Source organism: Oncorhynchus nerka, linkage group LG8 (assembly GCF_034236695.1).
Source record: "Oncorhynchus nerka isolate Pitt River linkage group LG8, Oner_Uvic_2.0, whole genome shotgun sequence".
NCBI classification, from domain to species: domain Eukaryota; kingdom Metazoa; phylum Chordata; class Actinopteri; order Salmoniformes; family Salmonidae; genus Oncorhynchus; species Oncorhynchus nerka.
In genome coordinates, this window is record NC_088403.1 from 70,502,797 (window position 1) to 70,517,681 (window position 14,885).

Consider the following 14,885-nt stretch of genomic DNA (forward strand, 5'->3'; position numbering starts at 1 on the left):
AAGTATGACATTACTTTGCAGGCTATCTCTGCAGTAGACTGCGACTCCTCCCCCTTTGGCAGTTCTATCTTTGACGGAAGATGTTATAGTTGGGTATGGAAATCTCTGAATTTTTGGTGGCCTTCCTGAGCCAGGATTCAGACACGGCAAGGACATCAGGGTTAGCAGAGTGTGCTAAAGCAGTGAGTAAAACAAACTTAGGGAGGAGGCGTCTAATGTTGACATGCATGAAACCAAGGCTTTTTCGATCACAGAAGTCAACAAATGAGGGTGCCTGGGGACATGCAGGGCCTGGGTTTACCTCCACATCACCCGCGGAACAGAGAAGGAGTAGTATGAGGGTGCGGCTAAGGGCTATCAAAACTGGTCGCCTAGATCGTTGGGGACAGAGAATAAGAGGAGCAGGTTTCTGGGCATAGTAGAATATATTCAGGGCATAATGCACAGACAGGGGTATGGTGGGGTGCGGGTACGGCGGAGGTAAGCCCAGGCACTGGGTGATGATGAGAGAGGTTTTATCTCTGGACATGCTGGTTGTAATGGGTGAGGTCACCGCATATGTGGGAGGTGGGACAAAGGAGGTATCAGGGGTCTGAGGAATGGGACTAGGGGCTCCATTGTGAACTAAAACAATGATAACTAACCTGAGCAACAGTATACAAGGCATATTGACATTTGAGAGAGACATACAGCGAGGCATACAGTAAACACAGGTGTTGAATTGGGAAAGCTAGCTAAAACAGTGGGTGAGACAACAGCTAATCAGCTAGCATAACAACAGCAGGTGAGATGGCATTGACTAGGCAACTCGGCCGACAGATAAAACAAACAAGCAGAATGGAGTACCGTGATTAATGGACAGTCCAGCGTGCATCAGCTATGTAGCCAAGTGATCAGAGTCCAGGGGGCAGCGGTGGATGGGGCAGGGGGGCTGGGCTGGCGAGTGTTATCCAGGTTAAGAAAACTAACAATGACTAAATAGCTTGTAGCTAGCTAGCTGGTTAGCTTCTGGAGGTTCTTGAGTGTGTTCTAAAAATAAGGATAATAGCGATTCCGTATCACATTGGTTGAGGCAGGTTTCCGGAAGGTATAAACACATTTTTAAAGAAATCGGGAAGAGATAGAGTACATATGGGCCACTGCGTTTTTGTGACGCGGCGCTGCAGACGGTTAGCAGGCCTGTGCTAACAAGCTAACAGATTAGCAGGCCGGGGTAAACAAGGTAGTAGTTAGCGGACCTGGGCTAAACAAGCTAGCAGTTAGCATGCCGAACTAGCAAGCAAGGAGATAGCGAGGGCTAGAGAGTTAGCCTTTGGAGGACGTCGCGATGGTGTGAGTCTGTTTATTCCTCTTCATGCAGTGATATCGATAGACCGGTCGTAGTCAAGGTATTGTAGCCCAGGAGTATGCTAGGAGCTCTGGCCGGGCTAGCTTCAAGCTACGTGGGTGGAAACGCTAGCCAGGAGTAAACAACCAGGGTTGCTGTTTAGCTCGATAGCTAGTTGCGAAGATCCAGCTGAAGAATGTTCTGTTTGTGGTGGGAATCTGGGGGTAAAAAAAATTAAATAGGTCCGTTATGCTCTGGTTAGCGTCGCGTTGTTCGAACTGGCGGGAGCTTTCCGAGCTAAAGGTTAGTTGATGACCGGTTAGCTGAAGACCGCTAGCATAGCTGGTAGTTAGCAGGCTAGCTTCAGTTGAGGGGGTCCGGTTCCGAAGTAAATATAACTACTTTAGGAAAAGTAGCTACATTGGCGGGTTGCAGAAGAGTATTTGGAAGCTTAGGTTTAGCAATATGTTTTTAAAGATATGCGAAGAAAAAATATCTAAAAATATCTAAAACGAAAAAGAGACGATATTTACAGAGAGACGATACGACAGGACACTTACTGCTACGCCATCTTGGAAGAACAGGACTTACAGATGACCTGGAGCCAGTGGTTCTGGCGACGAGTTACACATGGAACAAACAAGCGCACAGTCAATAACAAAATAGCCAGTGGTTCTGGCAACGAATATGTAGCGAGGGCCAGCCGACTAGAGCATACAGGTCGCAGTGGCCATATCAAGACAATTTACCTTTTCTTTACACTGTTGTGATGAAAGTACATTTCCATAATATCAGCTATCTACCATAAACGTCGAACAGGGATTGAACCCATGTGCTTCAGTTAACAAAAACAGATGGCTTTGCGCATCTATTTCATTCTTAGAATGTCAACATTGTGGAAAGTGGGAGTTGTGCAAAAGCTAATTTAACAAGTGAATACTCTCAAAAGACAAGTTGGGGAATACTGTAGGACAGGAAACATGTAAAGTGGCTCTATCGTAGAGATACTTCCCCTTAATATAATAGTTGTGTTCAAATATTGTTACAACATGATTTGTCTACAAAGTCCTCCAATGAATGTAAATTTCCATGGAATTTAAAGCTTTTTCTATAAAGGCACGGATGGGATTTGAACCCATGATCTTCGGTTTACGAGACCGACGCCTTACGACTTGGCCACCATGCCACTCTATACTGCAATATATATATATATATATATCAACATTCTGAAAGTAGTAGTTGTGCAAATGTGAATTTGAAGTGGAGAAAGGACCTCATAGCATAGCTTCCATTAAAATTTAATTTGCAGATAAAACGCAATATCAATATGTACTTTATATATACACCACTCCATTGAAACTACAATGAAATGATAGCAGCAATTCTTAAAACAGGTACGGACAGGGATCGAAAACATGAACTTCAGTTTTTGAAAATGATGCCATAAAAGATGGGAACCATGCCACTTCTGTTCTATAAATGTACTAACAGGGATTGAACGCGTGTTCTTCAGATTAAAAGACCAAATTATTTAGCACATCTCTGTTTCCTGCTTAGAATTTCAACATTCTGGAAAGTAGAAGTTGGGTCTTTGCAAAAAAACATGGAGAAGCTGGGGATTGAACCCAGTACCTCATACATGCAAAGCATGCGCTCTACCACTGAGCTACATCCCCTTTCTGGGAAATAAAAAATTGTTTCTTATTTTCTTAAATTTCTCCTTTATTATAGCAGGTAAGCCAGTTAAGAACAAGTTCTCATACACAACTGCGACCTGGCCAAGGTAAAGCAAAGCAGTGCAATTCATTTGCAGTCTGGACGCGGAGGGGTGAACATCTCCTGCTCTGACTACAGCTGGAAGGGACTGCTGCGAGAGGACTAGGCCGCCTGTGATTGCCTTGATAAGGCGGAGCTTTACCTAGCATAGACTTACAGATGACCTGGAGCCAGTGGTTCTGGCGACGAGTTACACATGGAACAAACAAGCGCACAGTCCATTTGGTCCACATGTCCATTTGGTGATGTTTTTTCACTATAGAATCATATTGCAAATGCACGTGCATTTGCAATATGTTTCAATGGGCATTTATCATATGAAATTTGACATGCTCAAAAATCCTGCAGAAATGCAAAATTGACTGGCCAGATGAACTCGGGATGGCCTGGCAGTGATAGTTGCTCCTTTCCATCGCTCATTGTGTTGACTTCATCATGTCCATTTTTTGATGTTTTTTCACTGTTGAATCATATCGCAAGTGAACGTGCATTTGCAATATGGTTCAATTGGCATTTACCATATGAAATTTGACATGCTCAAAAATGCAAAATTGACTGGTCTGATGAACACAGGATGGCCGAGCAGTGATAGTTGTACCTTTCCATCACTCGTTGTGTTGATTTCATCATGTCCATTTGGTGATGTTTTTTCACTATAGAGTCATATTGCAAGTGCACGTGCATTTGCAATATGTTTCAATGGGCATTTACCATATGAAATTGGACATGCTCAAAAATCCTGCAGAAATGCAAAATTGACTTCAGGATGGCCTGGCAGTGTTGTACCATCACTCGTTGTGTTGATTTCATCATTCCATTTGTTTATGTTTTCACTTTTGCAAAGTCAATTTGCAATATGGTTCAATGGGCAGGTACCATCACGAATTTGTCATGCTATAAAAATCCTGCAGGAATGTGAAATTGACTGGCCCGATGAACTCGGCATGGCTGGGCAGTGATTCTGGTTCATCTCAATGGCTCGTTAGGGTTGATTTCAGAATGTCACTTTTGGTGATGGTACCTCACTGTTTAAACATATTGCAAATGGACAAAAGTCACCAGCAAGTCACCGTCCATCAGTCAATTAGATATCAGTCTGACACCAAACTGATACAAACTGACACTAAACCCACTTTTTCCAACTCGTTTAGTAGCCAACTATCACATACTTCAGAGCTGGCCCAAAATTCACAACGCCTTTGGTTCAAATCATAAAAAAACATAAAACACGTAGTTACGTTCTAGCTGCGGGTCCATTTCTTATGTTACGTGTAGGCCTAGCTGAGGCGACCCCGAATCCCAAGTTTCGGCTCGATCGGTCATTTGGTGTCCGAGCAAAACCCTAATTGGTGCTGAAAATCCACTTTTTTCCATGACTTGCTACGGGGTCCTTGAATGAGCTATCGGACAGAAACGTTGGGGTCTGTCTATATGGGCCGAGACGGTCGCAATGCACCTAGGCTTGTGACTCTGAGACATTTCTAAATGTCGCTATTTTCGTAATGGTCAAAATGAATTGAAGTCATTGCAAATGTACGAAGCTGTTTCTCGGTCCGAGAACCGTGTAGAGCCACGTAACTCACCACGCACTATCGACCTGACGTCTAGAACAGGATTCTAAAGTTTCGGAACTCTAGGTCTGACGGTTCTTTAAAAGTTCCAACAAGGTTAACTAATGCAGGCAGTGTATGTCTCTACCCCAATGGGTCCCTACTTCCAAGCTGTGTGTGTGTGTGATTTAGTTTTCCTTTGAAATTTTATGGGAAAAATGACTGATTTACAGTTCATGGGGGTTGCCTAATCACATATATGAAGTTTTGGAAAGATCTGACTTTTTTAACCCCTCGAAACAGCCCAAGAGACACCAATTATGGTACTTCCGGTTGGCACAGGAAGCTATAAGTAAACACATATCCTCACTGGGGTATGCTTTTACAGAATCCTGAGTTTTAAGTCCTTACGTTAAGAATTGACTGATTTACACAGGGTTGAATGCACAATGTCTATCAAACTGCAGGCAGGGTATGGATAAACACTTTTAGGGTGATTTTAACCACTTCCGGTTGGTCCAGGAAGCTTAGAATCAACACAGGTAGACCTCATACTAGCCTGATGGACTGTTACCAAAGACAGGTTCATACGGCATTCATAACCCATATAGGCTTCAGGTTGAATTTAGGGGTGCAGGCAATGTAATCCTATGGGGAGAGAAGTCAATGCAAACTCTTTGAAGTAAACACCTTCTTTTAACTATTAAGGGTTAATGCCACACGGTCAAGGTTAGGCTTGCACAGATCAGAAGGACCTTAGGAACATACCTGAGGTCGAATTGTGCTTCTCACCCTAACGGTTCTCTCACTGTCACCCAAAAGCAAATGACGTTGTGGGGCAGGCTTCATTTTGGGCCTACTTTTCTAATGGTCGCTGCGCTTAGACCGAGCGAGCTACGGTCAAGCGGGATATCTCGTTGAACTCGGCACGGCCTAGAGATTATGTTTATGCCATTGCCTGCTCTCTGTGTCTTTCAGCACCGCACTTTTTAACTCCATCCTTGCTGTGTGTGCGTGTGAGAGCTTTTCTTTGACATCTGTTGGGAGAAATGACTGATTTACAGTTCATGAGGGTTACCTAGTCACACATATGAAGTTTAGGAAAGATGTGACTTTTTTAACCCTTCAAAACAGACAGTGTGACCCCATTAAAGGCACTTCCGGTTGGCACAGGAAGCTATAAGTAAACACATGTCTTGATTGACATAGACACTTACAGAATCCTGAGTTTTAAGTCTTTAAGTTAAGAATTGACTGATCTACGATCTACACAGGGTTGAATGTAGTCATTTTCACCTTTGAAGGTTATGTACATCAAAACACCTTTTGGGTCAATTTAACCACTTCCGGTTGGTCCAGGAAGTTTAGAATCGACACAGGTAGACCTCATAGTGGTCTGATGGACTGTCATAGAAGACAGGTTCATTAGGCATTCATAACCCACATAGCCTTCAGGTTGAATTTAGAGGTGCAGGTAATGTATTCCTATGGGGAGAGAAGTCAATGCAAACTCTTTGATGTAAACACCTTCTTTTAACTGTTAAGGGTTAATGCCACAGGGTCAAGGTTAGGCTTGCACGGATCGGGAGGACCTCAGGTACGTTCCTGAGGTCGATTTGTGCTTCTCACCTTAACGGTTCTCTCACTGTCACCCAAAAGCAAATGACATTGAGGGCCAGCCTTCATTTTGGGCCTACTTTTCTAATGGTCGCTGTGCTTAGACCTAGCGAGCTGCGGTCAAGCGGGGCATCTTGTTGAACTCGGCACAGGCCTAGAGAATATGTAAATGCCATTGTAGGCTTTGTGTGTCTTTAAGCACCGCACTTTGTCACTCCATCCTTGCTGTGTGTGTGTTTCTGTGTGTGTGTGTGTGAGAGAGAGCTTTTCTTTGACAACTGTTGGGAGAAATTACTGACTTACATTTTATGGTGGTTGCCTAATCACACATATGAAGTTTTGAAAAGATCTGACCTTTTTAACCCTTGGAAACTGCCACTGTGACACCATTTAAGGCACTTCCGGTTGGCACAGGAAGCTATAAATAAACTCATATCCTGATTGGGGTATGCCTTTACAGAATCCTGAGTTTTAAATCTTTACGTTAAGAACTGAGTTATTTACGGAGGGTTTAGTGAGTGTGTGTTATTTCAGAAAATCATAGAAAATCACAGAAATCTCGCAGAGCTCCGCAGCACACTTTAAAAAGATTTGTAAGAACACCCTGCAACTGGATCTGTAACCGTTGAAAAAAAAAACACCTATCCGTGAACATCACCAATCTGTCGTTGTACGATTTCTCTTAAATGACGAAAGATAAATGGCTGGTTCTTTTTTTATTGACACCGGAGGCTCCTTGACTTTGAGGTGAAGTGGAATTTTTTTTTCTCTATTTTCATTTTGGACCTTTAATCCCAGATAAATGGCCATAACTCAAAAACCGTTGAGGCCTAGACGCCATCTTGTTCGGGGCCAACTGCCCATTATGCCAAACATACGCTCACCGAGTTTCGGCTTCGAAATATTTTCCGTTTTCGAGATAAGGCCCCGTCGTGAATCGTGATGTTTTGTCCAATAGCAATATGATTGCTTATGCCCTCTTGTGGGATATTCCGGGACAGCGGAAAAATTACCAAAATCGTATTATTTTTGTAAAATGGAAACCGAATGTCCGACAAAGTTCATTTGATGACTTCCTGGTAGGTCCGGCCCTGCCGCTCGGCCCGACGCCGTCCGGGAATTTTACAAACGATTTTGGACGTCTAGTAAGGGACCGTACATTTGCAATATGGACTTTCTCACTAACCATACAGCAACTGCCGAAATCTTCCCTTAATGTATGACAGGAAACATGTAAAGTGGCTCTATCGTAGAGATACTTCCCCACAATATAATAGTTGTGTTCAAATATTGATACAAGATGATTTTTCTACAAAGTCCTCCAATGACTGTACATTTCCATGGAACTTGAAGCCTTTTCTATAAAGGCACAGATGGGATTTGAACCCATGGTCTTCGGTTTACGAGACCGACGCCTTACCACTTGGCCACCATGACACTCTACAATGCAATGTATATATATATAGATATATCAACATTCTGGAAAGTAGTAGTTGTGCAAATGTGAATTTGGCACACAAACTCAGTGGAGAAAGGACCTCATACATATATAGCATGCACTCCCCTCTGAGCTTCCATCCCATTTAATTTGCAGATAAAACGCAATATCAATACACTGTACACTGTACCACTCCGTTCTTCAGATTAAAAGACCAAATTATTTAGCACATCTCTGTTTCCTGCTTAGAATTTCAACATTCTGGAAAGTAGAAGTTGGGTCTTTGCAAAAAAACATGGAGAAGCTGGGGATTGAACCCAGGACCTCATACATGCAAAGCATGCGCTCTACCACTGAGCTACAACCCCTTTCTGGGAAAGAAAAAATAGTTTCTTATTTTCTTAAATTTCTACTTTATTATAGCAGGTACGCCAGTTAAGAACAAGTTCTCATACACAACTGCGACCTGGCCAAGGTAAAGCAAAGCAGTGCAATTCATTTGCAGTCTGGACGCGGAGGGGTGAACATCTCCTGCTCTGACTGCAGCTGGAAGGGACTGCTGCGAGAGGACTAGGCCGCCTGTGATTGCCTTGATAAGGCGGAGCTTTACCTAGCATAGACTTACAGATGACCTGGAACCAGTGGTTCTGGCGACGAGTTACACATGGAACAAACTAGCGCACAGTCAATAACAAAATAGAAGGGATTTAAAAAAAAAAGGCAATAAATATGCCATAGTACCGAAGTAGTCACAATTTAGCAAATGAACACTGGAGTGATAGATGAGCAGATGATGATGTGCAAGTAGAAATACTGGTGTGCAAAAGTGCAGAAAGTAAATAAAAACAATATGGCGATGAGGTAGGTAGATTGGGTGGGCTATTTACAGATGGGCATCTGCTGCGCAAGGACTAGGCCCCCTGTGAGTGCTTTGATAAGGCGGAGCTTTACCTAGCATAGACTTTAAAAAAAAAATGATTTAACCTTTATTTAACCAGGTAGGCTAGTTGAGAACAGGTTCTCATTTGCAACTGCGACCTGGCCAAGATAAAGCATAGCAGTATGAACAGACAACACAGAGTTACACATGGAGTAAACAATCAAGTCAATAACACAGTAGAGAAAAAAGGGGAGTCTATATACAATGTGTGCAAAAGGCATGAGGAGGTAGGCGAATAATTACAATATTGCAGATTAACACTGGAGTGATAAATGATCAGATGGTCATGTACAGGTAGAGATATTGGTGTGCAAAAGAGCAGAAAAGTAAATAAATAAAAAACTGTGGGGATGAGGTAGGTGAAAATGGGTGGGCTATTTACCAATAGATTATGTACAGCTGCAGCGATCGGTTAGCTGCTCAGATAGCTGATGTTTGAAGTTGGTGAGGGAGATAAAAGTCTCCAACTTCAGCGATTTTTGCAATTCGTTCCAGTCACAGGCAGCAGAGTACTGGAACGAAAGGCGGCCGAATGAGGTGTTGGCTTTAGGGATGATCAATGAGATACACCTGCTGGAGCGCGTGCTACGGATGGGTGTTGCCATCGTGACCAGTGAGCTGAGATAAGGCGGAGCTTTGCCTAGCATGGCCTTGTAGATGACCTGGAGCCAGTGGATCTGGCGACAAATATGTAGCGAGGGCCAGCCGACTAGAGCATACAAGTCGCAGTGGTGGGTAGTATAAGGTGCTTTAGTGACAAAACGGATGGCACTGTGATAAACTGCATCCAGTTTGCTGAGAAGAGTGTTGGAAGCAATTTTGTAGATGACATCGCCGAAGTCGAGGATCGGTAGGATAGTCAGTTTTACTAGGGTAAGCTTGGCAGCGTGAGTGAAGGAGGCTTTGTTGCGGAATAGAAAGCCGACTCTTGATTTGATTTTCGATTGGAGATGTTTGATATGGGTCTGGAAGGAGAGTTTGCAGTCTAGCCAGACACCTAGGTACTTATAGGTGTCCACATATTCAAGGTCGGAACCATCCAGTGTGGTGATGCTAGTCGGGCAAGCGGGTGCAGGCAGCGATCGGTTGAAAAGCATGCATTTGGTTTTACTAGCGTTTAAGAGCAGTTGGAGGCCACGGAAGGAGTGTTGTATGGCATTGAAGCTCGATTGGAGGTTAGATAGCACAGTGTCCAATGACGGGCCGAAAGTGTATAGCATGGTGTCGTCTGCGTAGAGGAGGTGGATCAGGGAATCGCCCGCAGCAAGAGCAACATCATTGATATACACAGAGAAAAGAGTTGGCCCGAGAATTGAACCCTGTGGCACCCCCATAGAGACTGCCAGAGGACCGGACAACATGCCCTCCGATTTGACACACTGAACTCTGTCTGCAAAGTAATTGGTGAACCAGGCAAGGCAGTCATCCGAAAAACCGAGGCTACTGAGTCTGCCGATAAGAATATGGTGATTGACAGAGTCGAAAGCCTTGGCAAGGTCGATGAAGACGGCTGCACAGTACTGTCTTTTATCGATGGCGGTTATGATGTCGTTTAGTACCTTGAGTGTGGCTGAGGTGCACCCGTGACCGGCTCGGAAACCAGATTGCATAGCGGAGAAGGTACGGTGGGATTCGAGATGGTCAGTGACCTGTTTGTTGATTTGGCTTTCGAAGACCTTAGATAGGCAGGGCAGAATGGATATAGGTCTGTAACAGTTTGGGTCCAGGGTGTCTCCCCTTTGAAGAGGGGGATGACTGCGGCAGCTTTCAATCCTTGGGGATCTCAGACGATATGAAAGAGAGGTTGAACAGGCTGGTAATAGGGGTTGCGACAATGGCGGCGGATAGTTTCAGAAATAGAGGGTCCAGATTGTCAAGCCCAGCTGATTTATACGGGTCCAGGTTTTGCAGCTCTTTCAGAACGTCTGCTATCTGGATTTGGGTAAAGGAGAACCTGGAAAGGCTTGGGCGAGGAGCTGCGGGGGGCCGGAGCTGTTGGCCGAGGTAGGAGTAGCCAGGCGGAAGGCATGGCCAGCCGTTGAGAAATGCGTGTTGAAGTTTTCGATAATCATGGGTTTGTCGGTGGTGACCGTGTTCCCTAGCCTCAGTGCAGTGGGCAGCTGGGAAGAGGTGCTCTTGTTCTCCATGGACTTCACAGTGTCCAGAACTTTTTGGAGTTGGAGCTACAGGATGCAAACTTCTGCCTGAAGAAGCTGGCCTTAGCATTCCTGACTGACTGCGTGTATTGGTTCCTGACTTCCCTGAACAGTTGCATATCGCGGGGACTGTTCGATGCTATTGCAGTCCGCCACAGGATGTTTTTGTGCTGGTCGAGGGCAGTCAGGTCTGGAGTGAACCAAGGGCTGTATCTGTTCTTAGTTCTGCATTTTTGAACGGAGCATGCTTATCTAATATGGTGAGGAAGTTACTCTTAAAGAATGACCAGGCATCCTCAACTGACGGGATGAGGTCAATGTCCTTCCAGGATACCCGGGCCAGGTCGATTAGAAAGGCCTGCTCACAGAAGTGTTTTAGGGAGCGTTTGACAGTGATGAGGGGTGGTCGTTTGACTGCGGCACCGTAGCGGATACAGGCAATGAGGCAGTGGTCGCTGAGATCCTGTTTGAAGACAGCGGAGGTGTATTTGGAGGGCCAGTTGGTCAGGATGACGTCTATGAGGGTGCCCTTGCTTACAGAGTTAGGGTTGTACCTGGTGGGTTCCTTGATGATTTGTGTGAGATTGAGGGCATCTAGCTTAGATTGTAGGACTGCCGGGGTGTTAAGCATATCCCAGTTTAGGTCACCTAACAGAACAAACTCAGAAGCTAGATGGGGGGCAATCAATTCACAAATGGTGTCCAGGGCACAGCTGGGAGCTGAGGGGGGTCGGTAGCAGGCGGCAACAGTGAGAGACTTATTTCTGGAGAGAGTAATTTTCAGAATTAGTAGTTCGAACTGTTTGGGTACGGACCTGGAAAGTATGACATTACTTTGCAGGCTATCTCTGCAGTAGACTGCGACTCCTCCCCCTTTGGCAGTTCTATCTTTGACGGAAGATGTTATAGTTGGGTATGGAAATCTCTGAATTTTTGGTGGCCTTTCTGAGCCAGGATTCAGACACGGCAAGGACATCAGGGTTAGCAGAGTGTGCTAAAGCAGTGAGTAAAACAAACTTAGGGAGGAGGCGTCTAATGTTGACATGCATGAAACCAAGGCTTTTTCGATCACAGAAGTCAACAAATGAGGGTGCCTGGGGACATGCAGGGCCTGGGTTTACCTCCACATCACCCGCGGAACAGAGAAGGAGTAGTATGAGGGTGCGGCTAAGGGCTATCAAAACTGGTCGCCTAGAGCGTTGGGGACAGAGAATAAGAGGAGCAGGTTTCTGGGCATAGTAGAATATATTCAGGGCATAATGCACAGACAGGGGTATGGTGGGGTGCGGGTACGGCGGAGGTAAGCCCAGGCACTGGGTGATGATGAGAGAGGTTTTATCTCTGGACATGCTGGTTGTAATGGGTGAGGTCACCGCATATGTGGGAGGTGGGACAAAGGAGGTATCAGGGGTCTGAGGAATGGGACTAGGGGCTCCATTGTGAACTAAAACAATGATAACTAACCTGAGCAACAGTATACAAGGCATATTGACATTTGAGAGAGACATACAGCGAGGCATACAGTAAACACAGGTGTTGAATTGGGAAAGCTAGCTAAAACAGTGGGTGAGACAACAGCTAATCAGCTAGCATAACAACAGCAGGTGAGATGGCATTGACTAGGCAACTCGGCCGACAGATAAAACAAACAAGCAGAATGGAGTACCGTGATTAATGGACAGTCCAGCGTGCATCAGCTATGTAGCCAAGTGATCAGAGTCCAGGGGGCAGCGGTGGATGGGGCAGGGGGGCTGGGCTGGCGAGTGTTATCCAGGTTAAGAAAACTAACAATGACTAAATAGCTTGTAGCTAGCTAGCTGGTTAGCTTCTGGAGGTTCTTGAGTGTGTTCTAAAAATAAGGATAATAGCGATTCCGTATCACATTGGTTGAGGCAGGTTTCCGGAAGGTATAAACACATTTTTAAAGAAATCGGGAAGAGATAGAGTACATATGGGCCACTGCGTTTTTGTGACGCGGCGCTGCAGACGGTTAGCAGGCCTGTGCTAACAAGCTAACAGATTAGCAGGCCGGGGTAAACAAGGTAGTAGTTAGCGGACCTGGGCTAAACAAGCTAGCAGTTAGCATGCCGAACTAGCAAGCAAGGAGATAGCGAGGGCTAGAGAGTTAGCCTTTGGAGGACGTCGCGATGGCGTGAGTCTGTTTATTCCTCTTCATGCAGTGATATCGATAGACCGGTCGTAGTCAAGGTATTGTAGCCCAGGAGTATGCTAGGAGCTCTGGCCGGGCTAGCTTCAAGCTACGTGGGTGGAAACGCTAGCCAGGAGTAAACAACCAGGGTTGCTGTTTAGCTCGATAGCTAGTTGCGAAGATCCAGCTGAAGAATGTTCTGTTTGTGGTGGGAATCTGGGGGTAAAAAAAATTAAATAGGTCCGTTATGCTCTGGTTAGCGTCGCGTTGTTCGAACTGGCGGGAGCTTTCCGAGCTAAAGGTTAGTTGATGACCGGTTAGCTGAAGACCGCTAGCATAGCTGGTAGTTAGCAGGCTAGCTTCAGTTGAGGGGGTCCGTTTCCGAAGTAAATATAACTACTTTAGGAAAAGTAGCTACATTGGCGGGTTGCAGAAGAGTATTTGGAAGCTTAGGTTTAGCAATATGTTTTTAAAGATATGCGAAGAAAAAATATCTAAAAATATCTAAAACGAAAAAGAGACGATATTTACAGAGAGACGATACGACAGGACACTTACTGCTACGCCATCTTGGAAGAACAGGACTTACAGATGACCTGGAGCCAGTGGTTCTGGCGACGAGTTACACATGGAACAAACAAGCGCACAGTCAATAACAAAATAGCCAGTGGTTCTGGCAACGAATATGTAGCGAGGGCCAGCCGACTAGAGCATACAGGTCGCAGTGGCCATATCAAGACAATTTACCTTTTCTTTACACTGTTGTGATGAAAGTACATTTCCATAATATCAGCTATCTACCATAAACGTCGAACAGGGATTGAACCCATGTGCTTCAGTTAACAAAAACAGATGGCTTTGCGCATCTATTTCATTCTTAGAATGTCAACATTGTGGAAAGTGGGAGTTGTGCAAAAGCTAATTTAACAAGTGAATACTCTCAAAAGACAAGTTGGGGAATACTGTAGGACAGGAAACATGTAAAGTGGCTCTATCGTAGAGATACTTCCCCTTAATATAATAGTTGTGTTCAAATATTGTTACAACATGATTTGTCTACAAAAGTCCTCCAATGAATGTAAATTTCCATGGAATTTAAAGCTTTTTCTATAAAGGCACGGATGGGATTTGAACCCATGATCTTCGGTTTACGAGACCGACGCCTTACGACTTGGCCACCATGCCACTCTATACTGCAATATATATATATATATATATCAACATTCTGGAAAGTAGTAGTTGTGCAAATGTGAATTTGGCACACAAACTCAGTGGAGAAAGGACCTCATGCATATATAGCATGCCCTCCCCTCTGAGCTTCCATTAAAATTTAATTTGCAGATAAAACGCAATATCAATACACTGTACTTTATATATACACCACTCCATTGAAACTACAATGAAATGATAGCAGCAATTCTTAAAACAGGTACGGACAGGGATCGAAAACATGAACTTCAGTTTTTGAAAATGATGCCATAAAAGATGGGAACCATGCCACTTCTGTTCTATAAATGTACTAACAGGGATTGAACGCGTGTTCTTCAGATTAAAAGACCAAATTATTTAGCACATCTCTGTTTCCTGCTTAGAATTTCAACATTCTGGAAAGTAGAAGTTGGGTCTTTGCAAAAAAACATGGAGAAGCTGGGGATTGAACCCAGTACCTCATACATGCAAAGCATGCGCTCTACCACTGAGCTACACCCCCTTTCTGGGAAATAAAAAATTGTTTCTTATTTTCTTACATTTCTCCTTTATTATAGCAGGTAAGCCAGTTAAGAACAAGTTCTCATACACAACTGCGACCTGGCCAAGGTAAAGCAAAGCAGTGCAATTCATTTGCAGTCTGGACGCGGAGGGGTGAACATCTCCTGCTCTGACTACAGCTGGAAGGGACTGCTGCGAGAGGACTAGGCCGCCTGTGATTGC

The 14,885-nt window shown here is 44.6% G+C and overlaps 6 non-coding genes across 6 annotated transcripts; all 6 read right to left on the minus strand.

Annotated features, from left to right (window-relative positions):
- Positions 1 to 2,441: 2,441 nt before the first annotated feature.
- Positions 2,442 to 2,513, minus strand: trnat-cgu (transfer RNA threonine (anticodon CGU)). The gene has a single exon. It is a non-coding gene; the product is annotated as a tRNA-Thr (tRNA).
- Positions 2,514 to 2,931: 418 nt separating this feature from the next.
- On the minus strand, positions 2,932 to 3,003 carry trnaa-ugc (transfer RNA alanine (anticodon UGC)). Its single transcript has one exon. It is a non-coding gene; the product is annotated as a tRNA-Ala (tRNA).
- A 4,632-nt stretch (positions 3,004 to 7,635) lies between these two features.
- On the minus strand, positions 7,636 to 7,707 carry trnat-cgu (transfer RNA threonine (anticodon CGU)). Its single transcript has one exon. It is a non-coding gene; the product is annotated as a tRNA-Thr (tRNA).
- A 297-nt stretch (positions 7,708 to 8,004) lies between these two features.
- Positions 8,005 to 8,076, minus strand: trnaa-ugc (transfer RNA alanine (anticodon UGC)). The gene has a single exon. It is a non-coding gene; the product is annotated as a tRNA-Ala (tRNA).
- A 5,990-nt stretch (positions 8,077 to 14,066) lies between these two features.
- Positions 14,067 to 14,138, minus strand: trnat-cgu (transfer RNA threonine (anticodon CGU)). Its single transcript has one exon. It is a non-coding gene; the product is annotated as a tRNA-Thr (tRNA).
- Positions 14,139 to 14,592: 454 nt separating this feature from the next.
- Positions 14,593 to 14,664, minus strand: trnaa-ugc (transfer RNA alanine (anticodon UGC)). Its single transcript has one exon. It is a non-coding gene; the product is annotated as a tRNA-Ala (tRNA).
- Positions 14,665 to 14,885: the final 221 nt, after the last annotated feature.